Source organism: Triturus cristatus, chromosome 8 (genome assembly GCF_964204655.1).
Source record: "Triturus cristatus chromosome 8, aTriCri1.1, whole genome shotgun sequence".
Taxonomy (NCBI): Eukaryota; Metazoa; Chordata; class Amphibia; order Caudata; family Salamandridae; genus Triturus; species Triturus cristatus.
This window is the reverse complement of record NC_140591.1, coordinates 1,487,450,520-1,487,468,861: the sequence shown is the minus strand read 5'-3', so window position 1 is coordinate 1,487,468,861 and position 18,342 is coordinate 1,487,450,520.

Here is an 18,342-nt window from a genome sequence, read left to right as displayed (position 1 = left end):
AATTTATTACGGCTCCCTTGAGCCAACGGGCTGACGAGCCTTGGATCTGCACCTGCGCGCCATGAGAGGTACTTGACCTGTTTTAATTACATTTTGGCAGTCCACACGGCACCCCTTTACACTGACCTGCTCCCTGCTGACGAGAGGCAACTACCTCGAAACACGTGTCCAGGGATGGCTAACGCAACACATACTGTTCTTTTTACACATCGTGGCATAGGCGTACCCGCCGTCGCCACTACATTTACCACAGTCCTTTGGGGCAACTTGCTGGTGTGACCAGCAGTGTGCGACCAACTTTTGCATAATTTATTACGGCTCCCTTGAGCCAACGGGCTGACGAGCCTTGGATCTGCACCTGCGCGCCATGAGAGGTACTTGACCTGTTTTAATTACATTTTGGCAGTCCACACGGCACCCCTTTACACTGACCTGCTCCCTGCTGACGAGAGGCAACTACCTCGAAACACGTGTCCAGGGATGGCTAACGCAACACATACTGTTCTTTTTACACATCGTGGCATAGGCGTACCCGCCGTCGCCACTACATTTACCACAGTCCTTTGGGGCAACTTGCTGGTGTGACCAGCAGTGTGCGACCAACTTTTGCATAATTTATTACGGCTCCCTTGAGCCAACGGGCTGACGAGCCTTGGATCTGCACCTGCGCGCCATGAGAGGTACTTGACCTGTTTTAATTACATTTTGGCAGTCCACACGGCACCCCTTTACACTGACCTGCTCCCTGCTGACGAGAGGCAACTACCTCGAAACACGTGTCCAGGGATGGCTAACGCAACACATACTGTTCTTTTTACACATCGTGGCATAGGCGTACCCGCCGTCGCCACTACATTTACCACAGTCCTTTGGGGCAACTTGCTGGTGTGACCAGCAGTGTGCGACCAACTTTTGCATAATTTATTACGGCTCCCTTGAGCCAACGGGCTGACGAGCCTTGGATCTGCACCTGCGCGCCATGAGAGGTACTTGACCTGTTTTAATTACATTTTGGCAGTCCACACGGCACCCCTTTACACTGACCTGCTCCCTGCTGACGAGAGGCAACTACCTCGAAACACGTGTCCAGGGATGGCTAACGCAACACATACTGTTCTTTTTACACATCGTGGCATAGGCGTACCCGCCGTCGCCACTACATTTACCACAGTCCTTTGGGGCAACTTGCTGGTGTGACCAGCAGTGTGCGACCAACTTTTGCATAATTTATTACGGCTCCCTTGAGCCAACGGGCTGACGAGCCTTGGATCTGCACCTGCGCGCCATGAGAGGTACTTGACCTGTTTTAATTACATTTTGGCAGTCCACACGGCACCCCTTTACACTGACCTGCTCCCTGCTGACGAGAGGCAACTACCTCGAAACACGTGTCCAGGGATGGCTAACGCAACACATACTGTTCTTTTTACACATCGTGGCATAGGCGTACCCGCCGTCGCCACTACATTTACCACAGTCCTTTGGGGCAACTTGCTGGTGTGACCAGCAGTGTGCGACCAACTTTTGCATAATTTATTACGGCTCCCTTGAGCCAACGGGCTGACGAGCCTTGGATCTGCACCTGCGCGCCATGAGAGGTACTTGACCTGTTTTAATTACATTTTGGCAGTCCACACGGCACCCCTTTACACTGACCTGCTCCCTGCTGACGAGAGGCAACTACCTCGAAACACGTGTCCAGGGATGGCTAACGCAACACATACTGTTCTTTTTACACATCGTGGCATAGGCGTACCCGCCGTCGCCACTACATTTACCACAGTCCTTTGGGGCAACTTGCTGGTGTGACCAGCAGTGTGCGACCAACTTTTGCATAATTTATTACGGCTCCCTTGAGCCAACGGGCTGACGAGCCTTGGATCTGCACCTGCGCGCCATGAGAGGTACTTGACCTGTTTTAATTACATTTTGGCAGTCCACACGGCACCCCTTTACACTGACCTGCTCCCTGCTGACGAGAGGCAACTACCTCGAAACACGTGTCCAGGGATGGCTAACGCAACACATACTGTTCTTTTTACACATCGTGGCATAGGCGTACCCGCCGTCGCCACTACATTTACCACAGTCCTTTGGGGCAACTTGCTGGTGTGACCAGCAGTGTGCGACCAACTTTTGCATAATTTATTACGGCTCCCTTGAGCCAACGGGCTGACGAGCCTTGGATCTGCACCTGCGCGCCATGAGAGGTACTTGACCTGTTTTAATTACATTTTGGCAGTCCACACGGCACCCCTTTACACTGACCTGCTCCCTGCTGACGAGAGGCAACTACCTCGAAACACGTGTCCAGGGATGGCTAACGCAACACATACTGTTCTTTTTACACATCGTGGCATAGGCGTACCCGCCGTCGCCACTACATTTACCACAGTCCTTTGGGGCAACTTGCTGGTGTGACCAGCAGTGTGCGACCAACTTTTGCATAATTTATTACGGCTCCCTTGAGCCAACGGGCTGACGAGCCTTGGATCTGCACCTGCGCGCCATGAGAGGTACTTGACCTGTTTTAATTACATTTTGGCAGTCCACACGGCACCCCTTTACACTGACCTGCTCCCTGCTGACGAGAGGCAACTACCTCGAAACACGTGTCCAGGGATGGCTAACGCAACACATACTGTTCTTTTTACACATCGTGGCATAGGCGTACCCGCCGTCGCCACTACATTTACCACAGTCCTTTGGGGCAACTTGCTGGTGTGACCAGCAGTGTGCGACCAACTTTTGCATAATTTATTACGGCTCCCTTGAGCCAACGGGCTGACGAGCCTTGGATCTGCACCTGCGCGCCATGAGAGGTACTTGACCTGTTTTAATTACATTTTGGCAGTCCACACGGCACCCCTTTACACTGACCTGCTCCCTGCTGACGAGAGGCAACTACCTCGAAACACGTGTCCAGGGATGGCTAACGCAACACATACTGTTCTTTTTACACATCGTGGCATAGGCGTACCCGCCGTCGCCACTACATTTACCACAGTCCTTTGGGGCAACTTGCTGGTGTGACCAGCAGTGTGCGACCAACTTTTGCATAATTTATTACGGCTCCCTTGAGCCAACGGGCTGACGAGCCTTGGATCTGCACCTGCGCGCCATGAGAGGTACTTGACCTGTTTTAATTACATTTTGGCAGTCCACACGGCACCCCTTTACACTGACCTGCTCCCTGCTGACGAGAGGCAACTACCTCGAAACACGTGTCCAGGGATGGCTAACGCAACACATACTGTTCTTTTTACACATCGTGGCATAGGCGTACCCGCCGTCGCCACTACATTTACCACAGTCCTTTGGGGCAACTTGCTGGTGTGACCAGCAGTGTGCGACCAACTTTTGCATAATTTATTACGGCTCCCTTGAGCCAACGGGCTGACGAGCCTTGGATCTGCACCTGCGCGCCATGAGAGGTACTTGACCTGTTTTAATTACATTTTGGCAGTCCACACGGCACCCCTTTACACTGACCTGCTCCCTGCTGACGAGAGGCAACTACCTCGAAACACGTGTCCAGGGATGGCTAACGCAACACATACTGTTCTTTTTACACATCGTGGCATAGGCGTACCCGCCGTCGCCACTACATTTACCACAGTCCTTTGGGGCAACTTGCTGGTGTGACCAGCAGTGTGCGACCAACTTTTGCATAATTTATTACGGCTCCCTTGAGCCAACGGGCTGACGAGCCTTGGATCTGCACCTGCGCGCCATGAGAGGTACTTGACCTGTTTTAATTACATTTTGGCAGTCCACACGGCACCCCTTTACACTGACCTGCTCCCTGCTGACGAGAGGCAACTACCTCGAAACACGTGTCCAGGGATGGCTAACGCAACACATACTGTTCTTTTTACACATCGTGGCATAGGCGTACCCGCCGTCGCCACTACATTTACCACAGTCCTTTGGGGCAACTTGCTGGTGTGACCAGCAGTGTGCGACCAACTTTTGCATAATTTATTACGGCTCCCTTGAGCCAACGGGCTGACGAGCCTTGGATCTGCACCTGCGCGCCATGAGAGGTACTTGACCTGTTTTAATTACATTTTGGCAGTCCACACGGCACCCCTTTACACTGACCTGCTCCCTGCTGACGAGAGGCAACTACCTCGAAACACGTGTCCAGGGATGGCTAACGCAACACATACTGTTCTTTTTACACATCGTGGCATAGGCGTACCCGCCGTCGCCACTACATTTACCACAGTCCTTTGGGGCAACTTGCTGGTGTGACCAGCAGTGTGCGACCAACTTTTGCATAATTTATTACGGCTCCCTTGAGCCAACGGGCTGACGAGCCTTGGATCTGCACCTGCGCGCCATGAGAGGTACTTGACCTGTTTTAATTACATTTTGGCAGTCCACACGGCACCCCTTTACACTGACCTGCTCCCTGCTGACGAGAGGCAACTACCTCGAAACACGTGTCCAGGGATGGCTAACGCAACACATACTGTTCTTTTTACACATCGTGGCATAGGCGTACCCGCCGTCGCCACTACATTTACCACAGTCCTTTGGGGCAACTTGCTGGTGTGACCAGCAGTGTGCGACCAACTTTTGCATAATTTATTACGGCTCCCTTGAGCCAACGGGCTGACGAGCCTTGGATCTGCACCTGCGCGCCATGAGAGGTACTTGACCTGTTTTAATTACATTTTGGCAGTCCACACGGCACCCCTTTACACTGACCTGCTCCCTGCTGACGAGAGGCAACTACCTCGAAACACGTGTCCAGGGATGGCTAACGCAACACATACTGTTCTTTTTACACATCGTGGCATAGGCGTACCCGCCGTCGCCACTACATTTACCACAGTCCTTTGGGGCAACTTGCTGGTGTGACCAGCAGTGTGCGACCAACTTTTGCATAATTTATTACGGCTCCCTTGAGCCAACGGGCTGACGAGCCTTGGATCTGCACCTGCGCGCCATGAGAGGTACTTGACCTGTTTTAATTACATTTTGGCAGTCCACACGGCACCCCTTTACACTGACCTGCTCCCTGCTGACGAGAGGCAACTACCTCGAAACACGTGTCCAGGGATGGCTAACGCAACACATACTGTTCTTTTTACACATCGTGGCATAGGCGTACCCGCCGTCGCCACTACATTTACCACAGTCCTTTGGGGCAACTTGCTGGTGTGACCAGCAGTGTGCGACCAACTTTTGCATAATTTATTACGGCTCCCTTGAGCCAACGGGCTGACGAGCCTTGGATCTGCACCTGCGCGCCATGAGAGGTACTTGACCTGTTTTAATTACATTTTGGCAGTCCACACGGCACCCCTTTACACTGACCTGCTCCCTGCTGACGAGAGGCAACTACCTCGAAACACGTGTCCAGGGATGGCTAACGCAACACATACTGTTCTTTTTACACATCGTGGCATAGGCGTACCCGCCGTCGCCACTACATTTACCACAGTCCTTTGGGGCAACTTGCTGGTGTGACCAGCAGTGTGCGACCAACTTTTGCATAATTTATTACGGCTCCCTTGAGCCAACGGGCTGACGAGCCTTGGATCTGCACCTGCGCGCCATGAGAGGTACTTGACCTGTTTTAATTACATTTTGGCAGTCCACACGGCACCCCTTTACACTGACCTGCTCCCTGCTGACGAGAGGCAACTACCTCGAAACACGTGTCCAGGGATGGCTAACGCAACACATACTGTTCTTTTTACACATCGTGGCATAGGCGTACCCGCCGTCGCCACTACATTTACCACAGTCCTTTGGGGCAACTTGCTGGTGTGACCAGCAGTGTGCGACCAACTTTTGCATAATTTATTACGGCTCCCTTGAGCCAACGGGCTGACGAGCCTTGGATCTGCACCTGCGCGCCATGAGAGGTACTTGACCTGTTTTAATTACATTTTGGCAGTCCACACGGCACCCCTTTACACTGACCTGCTCCCTGCTGACGAGAGGCAACTACCTCGAAACACGTGTCCAGGGATGGCTAACGCAACACATACTGTTCTTTTTACACATCGTGGCATAGGCGTACCCGCCGTCGCCACTACATTTACCACAGTCCTTTGGGGCAACTTGCTGGTGTGACCAGCAGTGTGCGACCAACTTTTGCATAATTTATTACGGCTCCCTTGAGCCAACGGGCTGACGAGCCTTGGATCTGCACCTGCGCGCCATGAGAGGTACTTGACCTGTTTTAATTACATTTTGGCAGTCCACACGGCACCCCTTTACACTGACCTGCTCCCTGCTGACGAGAGGCAACTACCTCGAAACACGTGTCCAGGGATGGCTAACGCAACACATACTGTTCTTTTTACACATCGTGGCATAGGCGTACCCGCCGTCGCCACTACATTTACCACAGTCCTTTGGGGCAACTTGCTGGTGTGACCAGCAGTGTGCGACCAACTTTTGCATAATTTATTACGGCTCCCTTGAGCCAACGGGCTGACGAGCCTTGGATCTGCACCTGCGCGCCATGAGAGGTACTTGACCTGTTTTAATTACATTTTGGCAGTCCACACGGCACCCCTTTACACTGACCTGCTCCCTGCTGACGAGAGGCAACTACCTCGAAACACGTGTCCAGGGATGGCTAACGCAACACATACTGTTCTTTTTACACATCGTGGCATAGGCGTACCCGCCGTCGCCACTACATTTACCACAGTCCTTTGGGGCAACTTGCTGGTGTGACCAGCAGTGTGCGACCAACTTTTGCAGCAATTTACCACTGTCTACAATGGAAAAACAGCACTGCTGCAGCTCTTCAACTACTTGAGACACCAGTCATCCCAAAACTGTGGCAGAGACTGTATCTTAACTTAGGTCTTCTATTCACTGGATCTGTTCTATACCTCCGGTAATGCCCACTGACTCACAGCTTACGGCTAGTGTTGTATGTGGTGCAGTGTAGGCAAGAATGAGAATTATCGTCACTTTACTGATCGCCTGGTTCACATAGAGGATTCGTTCCTCTTCAGTGGATTGATTGATTCTCCATGAGCCGATGTATTGATTCACCCCTCCCCTCCTGGGATGCCTTTCCACATACGTACTTCTCTACCCCCACGCGCGCAGCCTCCGGCCCTTTGGACCGACACCCCAGATTTATTCATACGCCCTTGGCCGTCCACCAATGTGCACCCCCCTTTGGATTCCCCACTTGATTTACACAGCGTCTTCTACTCATTACGATCTACAACCTTACTTGACGCCTCTAGTTTTCTACTAGAAGCCCTACCTTCAAATTAATGACCTATTGTCCTGATGATGACCTGAAATCATCCAGGTTGAAACCCCATCAACTACACAGCCTAGAACTCAGGCGCTCGTGGTTAATTCAATTACCTGAATAATTTTGTACATACAATTTGTATATATCTGCATTGTTTTTTGACCACCTTAAATTCTCTTCTATCTTGCCGTTCATGCTGTTTTTTGCACCCTTGTGTCACTGCGCCATCCACTTTTCACTAGCACGTCCAGTGCCCACCTTGTGTGTTATGGTCATTGTATAAATATATTTACTGTAGTGCTTCCTAACTACTTTCAGAATTGTATAAAATTTGACTTTTTCTACCTCACCCCTATGCTGTGGTCTCCCCTCCTTTGTTCCCCTACCCTCATGTGATTTATGTCACCGCTTGCAAACTGTCCCTTCTTAAGTACTCTCCAGTTGAGACGTTGTTTTTTGTTGCATATTACGCCCGGTCTCACCTGGGTTAACGGGCTGTACTCCTTTTAATTGCTACTTTGTTAATGGGTCAGCTCAGGCAGGTCCCCCAGTTCAGCCACTTGTTCCCCTGTAGGCTCCAGGACATCCCCCTCAAGGTTTGCCTCCTCCTGGACCATGGGAACTTTGGGGGCCGGATTCCTGCACCCCTTTCCTCTTCTCTTTCTGGCAGGCACCTGGGCCACTCTTTCAGACTCCAGGTCCTCTTGAATGCCCTTACCGGCTGCCATTGACCAAATGGCCACTCGGGCAGACCCAACATCTTCAAATGAGACCTCCGCTCCACTTCCGCCCAAGGGGAGCTCTTCAAATCATTGCCTAGCAGACAGTCAACAGGCATGGCTGGCCTCACAGCTACTTTCAAGGTACCTGAGACCCCACCACTCAAAAGGAGCCTTAGCCACATTGCGGAGGCATTTTGAATTGTCAGCAGCAACTACTGGGTAGAATGCATTGGGGACCACCTGCTCTTCAGACACCAGCCAACAACTGGCAGCTGTCACACTGGCTCTGCTGTCTCTCAGAGCCTCCACACTATGGCCATTGATGGTCACTCGAGCCAGATGAGCTCTTGGGACCATTTAATGTCTCCTAAAGAGACCAGAGACATTTCTGTGGGGCCCCACCCATCCTGGGCACCCGACTCCTCCCCCAAGACTACACAAGCTTTTTCCCAGGGCGGTGCACCAGTAGGTGTGGTGGTAACATTTTTGGAACTAGAACACACAAAAGAAGGGGTGACGGTTTGATGTTCTCTCTCCATTGTCATGTTGGGTCATAAATCACAATTTTCTCGAACGCACCCATGTACAGACCCACCAGGCTCGGGGCAAAGGTACTGCCTCTCGAGGTCCCGTGGGTCTGTAAGTAGATGGTTCCATCAAACGTAAAATAGTTCCTGATAAGTGCTATCTCAGCTGGATTCAGGATGAAAGCATGTGGTGTTTGATAGTGCCAGTCTTCCTCGAACAGGATATCCTCCAGGACCTTAAGGGTTTCTCTCTGTGGTATTTTTGTGTATAGTGCCTCGATGTCGAGACCTATGAGGAATTCACTGTTTGGGTCGAAGTCCAGATCTTGCCGGTGATTCAGAATGATCAAGGTGTTCCGCAGGTAGGTTGGCAGCTTCTGGACCTACGGTTTTAAAAAAAAAATCACAAAATTGTGATGGGTGGTCGGGTAGCTTTGTGTATTTTGGGCAAAATATAAAAATATGATGTTCTTTGTTGTTTCTTGATAAGATATTCTGCCTCATGCTTAGAAACCCAGTCATTCGCTACACCTTCCTCCACCAGGGAAGTGATGTCTTTGGTGACCTCCGGCGTAGGTTCTCTTCCCAGCCTTTGATAGTTCCTGTCACCGGATAGTAGATGGAGACTCTCATTGTCATATGTAGTCTTGTCCAGGACAACTATCGCTCCTCCCTTGTCCACTGGTTTTAAAATGATGGTGGGATTTTCCTGGAGTTCCTTCATAGCCACCTTCTCAATGTTGGTCATATTGGAAAAGGAGCAAACGTCCTGTCTCCGTAAGTTCTCCAGGTCGTGAATCAAGGCTTGTTCAAGAGTTCCGATCTCCTGTGGGAGGTTGGCCAACTGTGGTGTGAAGGTGGACTTGGGACGCAATGGTGTGTCTCCTGATGTCGTGTTTCTTCCATCCGTGTCCTCAAAGAATACTCTGAGGTGGACGCTTTTGAAATAGGTAGCCAGCTCTTGACGTAGTTGGAAGTAAACTTTTGGAAACACCTAGGATCCCCTTGGAAGTGACCCACCTGACCACAACCATAAAATGCCTTGGAACCCCTCTAAACAGGCATACCTATCGGGACCCATGGTTTCTTCTAGGTGGGAGGCTGGGAACCCTTACCTTGATTCCTTTGGGGGTTACTTTGGGGCCCTTTTTGAAACTCCTTCTGTTTACCCTTGACCCCCTCATTCTTCTACTGGGGACCCCGCCCAACGTGGGCAGAGTCTCCCACACAACCTTTTTGTTTTGGACCCTGGTGCTGACCCAGCAGTCCGCCTCCATTGTAAGCTTTCTGGGATCAGTCAGCTTACTGTCAATCAAGTGCTGGCATAGCTATGGCAAACAATTATTTGACAAGTGCTAACATGCAACCAAATCATGGAGCCCCTGCAAATCATTTACCTTGCTACCCTTCACCCAACCATCCAGTGCTCTGCAAAAATAGGACACATACTCCACCCAAGTACTTGACTCCAGCTTCTTAGTTTCTAAATGTCTTCCTATAAAGCTCTGGGGTCAACCCATACCAAGCTATCAAGGCTTCCTTCATGGGAGCATAGGGCATCTGATCCTCAGTGGGCAGGTTCAGAAAGGTTTCACTCCCTTCACTGACAAAGTTGCTCCTGAATCCTTCCAGGGACCCAGTGGGACCTCATCGCTACTTCATAGGCCTTAAACCACTGCCCAATGTCCTCATGATTCATGAAATCTTTGATAACAACTTTGGGAAAGTATTTCTTTCCTTCCACAGGCACGGATGGTGTGCTGCCACCAGATAGATTGATCTCCAAACTATTTGCTTTCAGATCCAGCTCCCTCAACCCTCTCTCATGCTCTTAAGCATCTTCTTTTTCTCCATGGCCAATTTCTTGCTCTCTAACTCCACTCTCTTATTCTCTATGTCACCCTGTCCCCAGCTTGAGTTTAGCAAGCACCAATTCATGCACTCTGCTTTTCTCCCTGTCCTCCAACTCCTCTGGAGATAGACCTTTTGAAGAAACACTGCTGTCCCCCTTGGAAGGCAACTTCCCCCCAATCAGGCCCAATAGCCCCTCCTGCTGCCCATCTAAATTCTCTTACATAAAGAATATGATCCGCACTCAATATAAAAAACAAGTCCATCCAATTATTGTATTTTGTTTATACCTTTATTCTTGTATCCTTTGAGTTTTAATTTCTCTCTTCCTAGTAGCCAACGCGTTTCGTCCTATTTAAGGACTTCTTCAGGGCTTTATCATCATTCCGAATTCCATAACCATGTAAGATCAGATAGGGGTCTGTTTTACATATAAAAACAATCCTTCAATAACCTCAGGTCATAGTTGACTCAATAATCGTAAAATCAATCGCGGGCAGACCGTCCCTGGTGGTGCTGGTGCCATACGATGATAGAGGGACGGTCTGCCCGCGATTGATTTTACGATTATTGAGTCAACTATGATCTGAGGTTATCGAAGGATTGTTTTTATATGTAAAACAGACCCCTATCTGAACAGCACAGCAACCTCTCCCTCTCCCTCAGAAGCCCTTGAAGGCCTCTAACAGCCACTCACCGCCTCCGGCTCCACCTCACTGAAGATCGCTGCTGCTTCAGGGGAAGAAGCAACCCCTGCTGCCACCTCTCACTTAGGTGGGTAACACCTGCAGCTGCGGGGTTGTCTTCACGGGGGTTGTCTTCTCGCGGGGAGTCTGGCATGGCTCCTATAGCTGCTGGGCTGCTCCTGTGGCTTCTGCTACTGTACTGTACAGTGCCTGCTGCTGCCGGGGTACTCAAGTGAGTCTGCTCCCCCACCGCTGCTGCCAATCCGCCACTGCTGAGGAGCCGGACTTCTTCCGCGATCTCTAGCGTGGGCTGGACTGGGGTGACTGGGGTGGCTAGGGTGGCGGATCTGACTCTCACCACCACGGCAGGGAAGCCCTCGCACTCACAGCGGTGTCCACAGCGGCACTCCGGCAGGAAGCTGCAGGCACTGGGTCACAGATAAGCGCGTTCAAGCCCGGTCCGTGGATGCATGATCGGTCGGCCAATCCTCCGTTGTGCGCTATGTGGCGAGAATCAACGGGGTCAGCAACGACCGGTACCGCTGTTGGTTTGGTTCTGCAGTAGCTACAGGGAGTGTTGTTCGATGCTCGATGTTCCTCCTGCTCCTGCTTGCTGCTGCTCCCTCGATCTGTTTTTTGTGCTTTTCTGGATGTTTTTATCGTCCTGAAGCAGTTGCTGTTTTTTCCATATTAAACCCTGCATGCCAGCGCTACAGTTGCAGCTAGAGGTTGCCACCTTACTGACTCGGGCAGAAAGTGTTGTACTTGTTCGTCTCCAGAGTGAGTCCCAATGAAGAGTGTTGCGGCTGTGAGAGCCAAGATTCACATGATATGATTCATTACTGGTCCAGAATGAGTATTTTAATAACTGTGCTCGGTGCCACAAAAAAGCAATCGAATGGGATGTTTTCTTTAAGAATATGTTCTTGCACAAACCTTTGCATAAGATGGGTATGAGGAACATGTTGGTGCACTTAATGGTTCTTCGGAGGTTCCAATCCAAATTGTACAACATGCGAACATGTGTCTCACAGTCACTAGGTTGGGTGAAATTTCTGTAATCTCTTCAATCAACACATTATTTTGCATTTAAAATCAAATGCATAAAAAGTACACACAGAAAACATAAAAAATGTCAATAATTAACATCAAAGACATACATTCTTAAAAACATTTCCATAAAAACCTGTTAGCAGCGTGATTCATTTAAATAATTAATTTATGTTATATCACCATGGGATCTAATTACCCTCCATTGTTATACGTAGTTTAAAATGTAATCATACATTCACAAAAGTGCGGGTTTTTAAGGCTGCACATAAAAATGAGGCCATCTCAAAACATACATATGGTGTTTCCAGTTCTAAAACATAACTTTCAATGAGTGGGTGTACTTACTCAAGCAAAATTTCTGTAAGAGTAGAATAATAAATCGTTTTCTCTCCTTTTCATAAAAACGACAGAAAAATAATATGTGTGCAGTTGCTTCTTTTGAACAAAGTACACACGGGCGACGTACCAATTGAATCAAAGAGAACACATTTGCAGGATAGCCCACATAAGTGTTATGTAACCTAAGTGGAATCTTGTTAGAATATAGCGATGGCAGTTATTACCCACAAAGGAAAGATATGATGATGGGCCATGCCGCAAGGGCGGTCTATTATTGTATGCAATTACTAAGGGTTTATCTTTATTTTTAAGCCATCTATCATGTGCGCATTTTTCTAGAAAAATATTTGTTAACTTCCCCTTCGAGAAGGTTTCACACTGTACAGGTTCAGCATAATAGACCCCTAGCCCCAATGATTCAAGAGTGCTCTTTATGTAGTGTAGTCAAGACATTTTAGATACATGATCCAATTTCAAAATGTCATTTAGGATACATTGATTTATTTGTACAACCTTCCGTTTCCATATTGACAACCAGAGCAACAAAGGGGCCAGCTTGATATTTTCCGTAATGTAGGGTAGGCCTAGTTCTTTATGAGTAATCACATTTGTGCAGGCCTTTGGTATGGACAATAACCTCTTTGCAAACCCATCCTCTATTTTTGGTAAGTTATTGACATTGACTATACCCCATATTGCCGCCCCGTACGTTGCCATTGAGTCGTTTTTTTCCCAATAGATTCTAACGATCTCTGGTATTGGTTTATTACCCAGATTCGTTGCAAACCTAAAGATTGCGGCTCTACTTTTGTTTATCTGAGTAGCTCTTGCGTTCACCCTCATATTCCAATTTAAGCTTGAGTCAAAGACAATACCCAAATATGATTAATTGTCTACAATGTCAACTTTTCTATCTACAATGGCATAAGTACCTTTCCTTTTTTTCCCCAACACACATTATAAAGGATTTCATTCTGTTGACATGTAGATCAAGATTTTCCATAAAAGACACATGATTAGTGATAGTTTTTTAGGGCTAAAGGTGTTCTTGCCAAATGGACTGCATCATCTGCGTAGAGCAAAATGGGTAATGGGGTAGGTAGCACTAGCTTTCGGAGTGTCAATTACCTTATTTACCAGGTGGTCATTTAATTTATTGGTATACAGTGTAAACAGGAATGGCGAGAGCACACAGCCCTGCCTTACCCAATTTGTAATGTTAAAAGGTCGAGTACATTCACCACGCCTACCATGGTGGACCTTTGCAGTAGCACCTGCATATAACTGTCAAATAAAACAGATTATCGGTGCCTCCACCCCCATTTGCTCCATAATGTGCCACAACTTGCTATGGTTCACACAATCAAAAGTGGATGAGAGATCCATGAATGCCATATAAAGGTTCTCTTGCTTGGCCTGTGTATACTTTGCTGCTAAAAGAAAGGGCCAAGTTCAGACATTGTTCCACCGCCGCTCTGCCTTTCCTTAACCCGTATTGTACATCCTCAACGATCCCATTCTCAGCTACCCAATCCTCCATTCTATTTAGTAGTAGACAACTCATTATCTTGGTCATATCATCAATTAGCGGTATTGGGAGATAATTGGCAAGGTCGGCGCCATCTCCTTTTTTATAAATCGGTACAAACTATGGACTGTTTCCAAGATAAAGGAGGGCCCATGGTACCAATAGCATTAAACACAACCGTGAGTAGGGGGTCCCAAAAGTCACTGTTAAATAAAAATATGGTGACAGCGACCCCATCTAGGCCTGGTGCCTTTAGCAATGATGCTTGTGCCAATGCAAGTTCTATCTCGCCCATAGTAAAGTCTAAAGGTGAAGTAACTCTTTGGGTGACCTCTAGTCCATCCCTACAATTTTTATTATGCCTTTGGAAGATTTTTGGGAAATGGTTAATCCAAGTGTTTTCATCTATAAACACATCAGTGGAAGGGCCACCTTCCTCTTTTAAGAATGGATGGTTGACGACTACCCAGAATGCTTTGGAGTCATTATAGTTAGCCGCCATCCTTAGTTTCTCCCAAGCTTCAGATCTTAATTCTTTTTTTCGTTCTGCTATGGATCTTTTATAATTACCTCTCAGATATTTTATTTGTAGTTTATTCTTTGATCTTGATTTTAGTGCATTACGAAGATTTACAGAGGCTTTTGAGCAGTTTGTATCAAGCCATAGGATGTGTTGCTGGCTCACCACACTACTCGATCGAGTTAGTTGTATCTTAATGCCCACTAAAATTGCTCTACATGCTTTGACTAATTGAGGTTTATTAATTAAAAGATTTAGACAGCACAGGATCTCATTAAAATCCGTCTGAATTACTCGAGTGGAAAGGAGGTTTTCATCAATTTTACTCCACTTCAGCGTGTAGCTATCTCGTCCAGCTAAGGTGGATTTCTGAGTTATAATACTGTTTTTATTTATACAGTGATCATTCCATGGTAGCATTATGGAGATATTAGCATGGTCACTGAGCTCCGTCATCCTGATGTTTATATCCACTGAGTTATTCCCATGGATACTGGATGTTACTATATGATCTATTACCGAGGTGACCTCTATAAAATGTCGGGAGTGTTCGAGCGTTAATATTGGCCCTCTGCAACCTGATCGCCAGCTGCCAAACCATTAGTAGGTTATTTAGGGCATTACCATAAGCGGTATGCACAAAGTGATCCTTTAATTCCTTGTGTTCTAGCATTTGCTGGCATTATCTATAATCTTCCTTCCTACATATCGATATATTAAAATCTCCTGCCCATATGTTTAGCTTGTGAGAATATTATATCCTCGTTGTGAATCCTCAAGAACCTTTACAACCTCATACGGGGTTGCAAAGTTGTTATTGTAAAACATTATTATCATCCAATTTAATCTGTAGTTACTGTCTAACAAAATGATATGAAAAAACTGTGATTTGTTAATAAAGCATACCACTTTGAACAAAATAGTATTGGATATACAGGTCAACAAACCCCATTTTGTGCGCCCTTTAATAGATGAGCTGGCCAGCGTATGAAATTATTGATACCCGTTTATAAAAATTGGCTCCACTTCCCATGTCTCTTGCATGCAGAGGATTTGATGTATTGACACTATATTATACCACTCATTATTAGCTTTCTTATTCTTGTAACCAGCTATGTTCCAGGAAGCAGGGTATAATAGATATTGTTTTTTTTGGACTTTTTTTGTTGTTGCTAAACTAGGTGTCAAATCCTGAGGACTACAATGCATAACTACAGTACAGGGTTTGGGAACTCCAATCCAGCCTTTCCTCGATTGCGAGTGAGTTTGCTGTTACAGGGTTATACAGGGGTACTTCATACCTTTTACAATCTTCACCCTCAGAACCATTAGGACCAGTATGAGATAGAGCAACTGAGTATAGTGAGTTACAGGTATTCAGCTCTGTTAAAAGTGCATATTTATTAGAAGTGAGTATGGTTCGATTCTCCTTGCTTAATGGGCAAAATGCCCTGTTATACCGCTGTAAAGGGTCTCTAAACATAAAGGGTCTGTGTATATATGATGGCTTATAGAAGAATCCCAATGGAACAGCATAAATCTGTGAGCTTCGTGTTCCTGCAGTCAGTAGCTGAGCTAATAATTCTCCTACATGTGTGTTGTCAAAATTCAGTACGACACAATCCCCCTCTAAACATTTCTCAGAGGTGCCTACCCGGGATATTTCTCGAGCCATGATTAAGTGATCGTATATAGATGGTAGGAGTCTTGCATTCTTGGTCAACCAATACCTGGACTTGTCCATCAATTGAGTAGTTGTGTCTTGTTGTTCTATTGTAAGTGATGGAACATTAACCAATACCAACACATAGGGACATGCAGCTGGTGTTAATTAAAACTTTTCTGAATTTGTGTGCCCTTCTTTGTTCGCTTTCCTCATTTTAGGACTATTGGGGGAAGAGCTATCCCCTACAGGGGATTGCATCTTCTCCCCTAACATACCCCTCATGGAGACCCCCCCAGATAACCTATTTCCCTCAACTCTACCCCCATCATGCTCCCAGCTCTGGAAGTACTCCCCTGTCTGGAGATAAGTGATCTAGTTTCCTCTGCTGATTTAATTGTTACCCCTCTATTTGACTCACCCGTCAAATGCAAAATATTGCTTGGGACAGAATCAATTAATGGGGCCGGGATTTATGTTAGCGACCGGCCCAGCCCTAGCCGCATTATCATCCATCATAGTTTTTAACATTTTTTCAATTGCAGTTAAACGTGACAAAATAGGCTCTAACAAGGCTGTTAATTTCTCCTCCATAATGTCTTGAAGTGGTTGCTGCATGGTTGAAATAGTAAGAGCTGACGCTTTTAGCTATTCTGTAATGAATAAACTTGGATTCGACTTCCTTGTTTTTTTTTGGGCTTTCTTGGGTATACTAAGGTTTTGGGACTCTCTTTTCCTTTTGGGTTGCGGCTTTACCTTTGAAATAACAGAAGGATCTGCGCTGTGACATGTGTTGCCAGTGGAATTGGTGCTAATTAATCCAAGTGTTCTGCACCAGGTTTCCCATCCCCTGAGGCCCTATTATCATTGCGTCATTCTGACCTTGTACAAGCTCTGTGATCATGTACCCCTTCCCAGCGACAGTCTTTTTTCAATAAATGCAATTTGGTTTTCAATAGCTGTTTGTGGCTTTCAGTAGAAAAGAGTCCAACATTGAGATGGGGCCCCCCTCTTGCATTGTTGTAATTACCTTTTTCTTCCCCATGCCAGCCTCCAGGCTTTTCTTGAACAGGATGTTCAGCCCCTTCCAGGCAAGGACGGGCGTGGATGGGAAGCCCAGAGCCTTTAATGCGCCTCCGGGCGCAACAGGAAATAGCATTGGTGGTGATTAGCCACAGAGGGTGTTAAGAACTGAAGTTTCACCGGTGTACGTTTAGTTGCGCAGTGAGAAGCCCCAGAGCCTTTAATGCGCCTCCGGGGTCAACAGGAAATTGCGTTGGCGATGCTTAGCTGCAGAGGGTGTTGGTAACTGAAGTTCCCAGGTGTCCATTTAGTTGTACAGCAAGAAGCCCAGAGCCTTTAATGCGCCTTCAGGTGCAACAGGAAATCGCGTCGTTTCTTTCATACGTTTTTAGGCAGTGATTATAGTGGAAGCCCCCAGCTCTCAAGTTGCACCCGAACAAGCGGGCCGCTTCCGAGAGCCGGGCTACCTGCTGCTTCTTGGCTGTTGCCGTTCCTTGTTCCTGGTTGCTGGCGGCCAGGCCAGACCAGAACCAATGCGGAGCAAGGTCCTGGGAGAGAGGCTGCAGTCGATTTTCCGCCCTCTGCTGCCTTCACCACTCCACCACCCCCAATGCTGCTGTGCTTGTTGGGCAGAGACAGACAGCGGCCAACAGCAAGGCCAGCCAGAGCAGAACAGGCTCTGGGATGTTTCCAAGAACGGCTCCCGCCACAGAGGACCACCTAAAGTTATCTGCAGTTGCCTACTACTCGGCTGACGCAAAGGAAATGGAGGGATCCCGGGATTCATCTGGAAGGTTCGGCATGTCCCCTGGAAGCGGAGGCTGTTGGTCTCTACTTCCTACTACGGTATTTGTTTAATCTATCAAAAATGCGATTAAAAAAATGATGAACCACTCGCCGCCTCGCCTCACGGACAGGGAACACTGCTTAAAGTATCATGTTATCGCTTTGTGGTGTTGGATCTTTCTTGAGTCTTTCATAATCATCTGTATCATTCAGTTGTCTGTTGATTTCTAGATAATACTTTCGACAGTCCATAATCACGATATTTCCACACTGGTCTGATGGCTTAATTATGATGCTCTTATTCTTTTGTAAATCCTGTAGTGCCCAGTGGTCATCCTTGGTCATATTTTGTCTCCTATGTCTTTCTTCTCTTTGATGTATATGGAATGTAGTTCTTC